This window comes from Euprymna scolopes, chromosome 8, assembly GCF_053919585.1.
Source record: "Euprymna scolopes isolate OS-2025 chromosome 8, ASM5391958v1, whole genome shotgun sequence".
Classification (NCBI taxonomy): domain Eukaryota; kingdom Metazoa; phylum Mollusca; class Cephalopoda; order Sepiida; family Sepiolidae; genus Euprymna; species Euprymna scolopes.
The window spans coordinates 27,930,398-27,936,905 of NC_136489.1; positions in this window are offsets into that span (position 1 = coordinate 27,930,398).

The following is a 6,508-nucleotide window of genomic DNA, read 5'->3' on the forward strand; positions in this document are numbered from 1 at the left end:
TGCAAAAAAGGTTTTTATTAGCCGTTCCCATTAAGTAATCCAATTTACCAAATTTACACTGCTAATGATTACTATGATATTGTCCTTTTTAACACTTTATAAGCTTAAAAATTATCGTCGACTGGCTTCTAGAGCTCGATAAGTGTCGATTCCTTTGTAAAGATTTTAAACAAGTGGAAATCCAGGGCGATCATTGAACCACCTATAATAATAGAAAATCATGATAAGTACCTTCCATATTTCACCATCTGAACATCGCAGACAAGAATTTTCTTTTTTAATCATTGAAAATATTTTTTTTTTAATTTAATATATTGTATGATGACAAAAATATTAAATAAGCTTTCTCGATTTCTTTTCAACAAAGAATGTGATTTAATGTAAGACTAAATTGTGTCAATATTTATTGTAATTTCCATATATTACACATGGAATTCTATTTTAATATCAAATATTCTTTCTCCGCTAAAACATGATATTTCTACCACAAATTATACTGAGATGGATATCTGATCTTTGATAAAAAACTAGGGCGTCGTAGTTTTTATTTTATTTTACATGGAGTCACCACTTATCAAGGTCCGAAGGCGACTCAAGGGTAAGTGTTATATTGTGTACAGTATATTATTTACAATAACCGAGGACTATGTTACTTAATGTTTTAGCCACATGTTTACACATACCTCAACATAAGCACCCATATTTTTACAAAAAAAATTAAAAAAACCAGACAAAAAGAGAAAGATTTTGGGCAAGAGTTTTATTTTACAGATAAACGCAAAATCATTTATTACCAGTCGGCTCAACAGCCAACCGCATGATATATATTGCCATAGTCACAGCAATTATTGCCGTCCTAAAATCTGTGTAAATTAGAAGGTGAATAACTTCTGCTTATTATTTAATAGTGATATTGTCCGCTTTTTGTTTGAAAGTATCTCTAGCGCCGGTACGTTGTTAAATCTGTTCTCGCGAGTCGGCACGCACTTTATTCTCGTTTTGGCATCTTTTTCTGTTGTGAGGGCACCTAGGAGTCGGATGGGGAATAATCATGTGTCTCATTCCGCTGTCAAAACAAACGTGCATTGCTGTTGTTACTACAAGCGTATCAGTGGTTTTGTTACAACCAGAGTATCGGATCTCATAAGTATTCAGATAATTCAGTATAAAACTGCCGTATAATGTCAAGGAGGAAGTGCTGCCTCCGGTTCTTCGTAGAAGTACCAGGAAAGACGACTGCCCCCATGCCCCGTTTGTGATCATGTGATCATGGGGGGAGGTTAACATAATTAGCAGTAACCAAAATAAGAAATAGAGAGCTTGCCTCGGATACGTCTGTTTTAGGTTAAACAAGAGAGAGTTCCAAGATGGCGTCCATGAGCTTTTATTTGCATTTACCCAATGTAAATATCGTTGAATCACGTCAGCTCTCGCGCGATTATGCAAATATGTCGTTCTCGGCCGCTATAATGGCAGGACACCGGAAAGGAGAGGGAGCGTTCTGCGGATTGTGTGTAGATGATTCTGGCGAGTAGATTCTGCTTGTTACGACCCACGTGTCTGCGATAAACGAGTTTTTGTTCCGTCTGTTATTAGTTGTATTTTTTTATTTTGCCTACTACATTTTTGTTTCAAGCTATCTCGGCACGACTATGGCGAAGGTGCGGATAAGCAGCGATATTATCAAGCCATTCTCTGGCGAGGGAGACGTTGTAGCGTGGCTGAAAAAGTGTGACTTGTCGCACAACTTCAGCAGGTGGATGATGTAGCGAGTCTGCTATCTTTCTATCTGGAAGGTGATGCACTGTCCCTCTACATGGAAATCGAGGAGAACGATCAAAGAAAAATAGACCAGATTGAGGTCCGATTAAAGGAGGAATTTACCGACAACGTGTTTGCAGCATACAGAAAATGGCTATGGTTAGATGGGCTGGCGAATGCGTGGATGTTTACGCCAACAAAATCAGGCAGTTTGTTGGATTGGCCAGATTCACAGGAGATGGCCTACAGAGACTCACAAAATTGACTTTCGTAACTGGGTTCTCTGACGCTATCTCAATTGCTCTTCAACAGGTGCCGAACATCAAAGTCCTTACCATGGGGGAACTAATGTCGAGAGTAAGAATTTTGACGACGACAGGGGAACACAATCAGGACGTTGTTGCGGTTACACGCTCACCCAACAACCATAGGGTCCTGAATATTCCTTTTAGTGTAACCTGTTCCAAGTGAAATAGGAAAGGCCACTTTTCAAAGGACTGTCGAAAACGTGGAACACGGTGTTACCGTTGTGGTGAGAGTGGACACTGGGCTCGGAATTGCACGGGAAACGAGCACGGGGAGGACGCATAAGCGCCAGTCTCCTTCCCCACCAAGATGTGAGCACGCCGCTCCTGGTGATAAGCATCCACGTTGACGGGTCACGATGTTTGGCGCTTATTGATACAGGGTGTTCTAAAACTATTTTACATGCAGACCCGTGTCGGTCTTGGAGAAAAACGAACGTAGATGTCAAAACGATTGGCGGAATGTTCCATGCGTGCTGCGGTGTTGGAGAAGTCTCTGTGTCCACTGACGAAGGTGTGTCTGCTAGAATCGATGTGTTGGTGGTGCGTGGCAAACCGCTGGGGTGTGACTTCCTTCTAGGAATCGACGCCATAAAAGCTCTGGGCGGTGTCGTTGTCAACTCTACAGGATCAATGCGGCTGGGCGACAGGAAAAAATATTAAATGCGCAGCAATTTCTATTAATGAACCAGATTTCGCCGCCACCTTTGATCATCAAAACGGAACGTGGATCCATCGTGGAAGTAGTCTGAGGACCACCCCTTTGAAAGAATACACAATCGAGTGTCAGAATACCCAGTGCCGGCAGAAATCCGTGAAGAATACACACAGGAGATCCGTACCTGGATAGATAATAGTTGGCTCATGCCATACCCAGAGGATTAATTGGGACCTCCCAAAGGCCTAATTCCCCTGATGGCTGCGATGCAGCAGAACAAATCCAAAATGCGTCCGGTAATGGACTACCGGAAGCTAAATCACAACGTAGACCCGTTTACGGCCAACGCAGGTGTTTGTGCGGCTAAGCTGCGCGAATGGAGACAAAAAAGTGCTAACGTGGCTCTACTGGACCTCAGGAGAGAATACCTAGAAGTCCGGGTCCATGAGACACTGTGCCCATACCAAACTGTGGAAATCGATGGGAAGAAATATTGCCTGACTCGTCTGGGGTTCGGTTTGAATGTGGGTCTCTTGATCGTGAGAGCAATTGTCAGATAAGTATTGTCTCAGGAAGAAGTTGTAAGCCGCGGAGCATCTGCTTACATCGATGACATTTTTGTCCACCAGGACGTGGTGCCCGCGACCCATGTAAGAGAACACCTAGCTCAATTCGGTTTGGAGATCAAGAACCCGGAGAAGTTGAAGGACAGTACACGGTGCTGGGATTGGTGGTCTGGAGGACACAGTGAACTACGGTGGAAGCGAGAAAATGCAATTCCAGAGGCTCCCAGCATTGTTACGCGACGAGCAATGTTTTCCCTGCGCGGTCGATTGTCGGGCACTTTCCGGTGTGCGGTTGGCTTCATGTGGCTTGTGGAATACTTAGAAGGAGAGTAAGTTCTGTAAGGAAGGGCTGGGATGATGAAGTTAGGGACGCCGTACTGCATCGTATGATTTTCGAAACCTTGGGATCTGTGCAGCGGAAGGATCCGGTCCGGGGAAATTGGTGTGTGGATGGAAAAGAGCTGAATGTATGGGTCGATGCTAGCTCCCTAGCAATTTGTGCAGCCGTGGAGATGCGCGAAATTGTTTTGGAGGATGCATGTTGACTGCGACCTGAAGGTGACCCTCAACATATCAAATTAGCTGGGCTGGATGCCGTACTGAAAGGTATAAATTTGGCTCTACAGTGGCAGAGCAAAGTGCTACACATAAAGACAAATTTTGTCTGCGTATACCATTGGGTCTCGGGCACGCTAACTTGAAAAGCGCGAGTGTGCACCAAAGCACAAGCGAGATGCTTATTAGGAGGTTACTAAGGAGTTCGTGAAAGAGTACGGGCTGACAGTGAGCGTGACGCTGGTTCCATCAGCACGAAACATTGCTGACCGATTGACACGAGTACCACAGACATGTTTTGAGGCAATGGAAAAGAAAAACGGGCTTGACCGGGTGATAGGCGCGGTTCACACAGACGAGCTGGATGAGAGTCAAATCATGGCTATTCACAAAGGTAGTGGACATCCGGGGGTGCGACGCACTACCTATTTTGCCAGGAGAAGTTGCCCAACCACGACAAAAGAAACCGTTAAAACGGTAATAGGGAAATGTGAGGAATGTCAGTCCATTGACCCAGAGCTAGTCAGGTGGGAAAAGGGAAAGCTGGAAGTTAACGATAATTGGCAAAGAATTGGAATGGATATCACGCATTATGGCACCTTCCATTTTTTAACTCTAACAGACTGCGGTCCAACGCGTTTCTCCATTTGGAGGAAATTGGCAAGGCAAGACTTGTGAAGCGTGATAAATCAGTTGGAAACAGTGTTTCTCGAGCGTGGCTCGCCGCATGAAATCCGTTTAGACAATGACACAGCTTTCTGAAGCAACGCATTCCAAGCATTTGCACATAAATGGGGAGTTCACTTGCGATTCCGTTGTGCGTACGCTCCAGCCTGGAATAGCATAGTGTAGAGATGTCATCGTACAGTGAAACGAATAGCGGCTAGAATGCGCTGTCCCATACAGGGAACTGTCTACTGGTATAACATCACACCAAGAGACGACACATCTCCCTTCACTGCGCGTGCCAACATAATTTATCGATATGAAGTTCGATTAAAGGCGACCAATCTCGCAACTGCGTCCGTAGGTCCCAAGGACAGCTCTTACCAGGGTGGAGATCGCGTGTGGGTCAAAAGACTGCAAAATGGATGTACCACGAGGTTCGGCAAGGGTGAGGTGACCTAGGTAATCAGCCCTCAATCGATTTTCGTGGACGGTGTGCCTCGCCACGTGAAAGATCTGCGCCCTCCCCATTATGTTGTTACATCAGAGAAAGAGGAAGACGGTACATTGTCTTCTGAACGAGCAGAGAGTATAATGCAGGGCGATGGAGAGCCATACAATGCAGATACTGAAGAAGCGGAAGAGGGACCACCGTCTTGCCTTTACGAAGGAGTATCCGATAAAGACAGATACTGCCCCCCTGTCCCTGCCCTGATTGTGAAACACCGCCTATGGAACAGACTAGTTGCAATAACGGTGGTAATGAGGAAGATGACAAAGAGGAAGTGTTGCCTCAGCTTCTTCTAAGAAGCACTCGATAAAGACGACTGACCCCCATGCCCCGTCTGTGATCATGAGATCAGGGGCGATTGTAGCAGAATTAGCAGTAACCAAAATAAGAAATAGAGAGCTTACCTCGGACATGTCTGTTTTGGGCTGAGCGATAGAGAGAGTTCCAAGATGGCGTCCATAGGCTTTTATTAGCATTTACCCAATGTAATTATCGTTGAATCACATCTGCTCTCGCGCGATTATGCAAATATGTCGTTCTCAGCCGCTATACTGGCAGGAAACTGGAAAGGAGAGGGAGCGTTCTACAGATTGTGTGTAGATGATTCTGGCGAGTAGATTGTGCTTGTTACGACCCACGTGTCTACGAGAAGCGAGTTTTTGTTCCGTCTCTTATTAGTTGTATTTTTGTTTGTTTGTTTGCTTTGCCTTCTACATTTTTGTTTCAGTTTTATTTTTATACACATTCTCACTCGTTTAGCAAATTTGTTGAAACTTGAATACTCTCCGTGAAATCAATTTTTGTTGGGCATTTAAGCAGCAATTTCATCATTATAGAAAATTTTCTGAGGGAAATAATTACATGATAAGAAAGAGTAGACATCTGTATCAGGAAAGTAATTAAATAATAAGAATTTTTTTTCAGAAAAATTAAATTAACTATCCTTTAATCTAACTTTTAAAGTTGGATTATTTCAAAACAAAACACTATATGTATCTATATAAATATGCGCTATGCGGGTATACATACATACACCTCAGAGAAACGAACGTCTCTGTCATGCATGGTTCCTGATGGAGGCCTATAATCATAAATCTGCACAAATCGGCAGTAGCTTTTTTTAACATCGTTTTTTTGCCTACATGGCCAGCGCTGATTCCGGGTGCATAAAAATTTTCCTGTTATTTTCTAAGAAAGCTTATCTAACACAGCTGTTCACGGTAAAAGGTCAAACACAATGGAAATACACTTAAAGCAATATGCTAATGAACACTTATCACTTGGCATTGGATATTGGAACGCGAGAACCCAGTTAGATTTAGAAACCTAAACCTATCAATTTCAGAGAACGACTCTGGTCACTAATGAGCTTCAACGCCTGGATGGTTAGTTGGTTGTTTTTGTTTTACGGCATATCAACCCTTTTCGGGTTATTTAATGCTGAACCCAAAGATTTTGAAGAAAAAATTTTTAATAGAATATATTT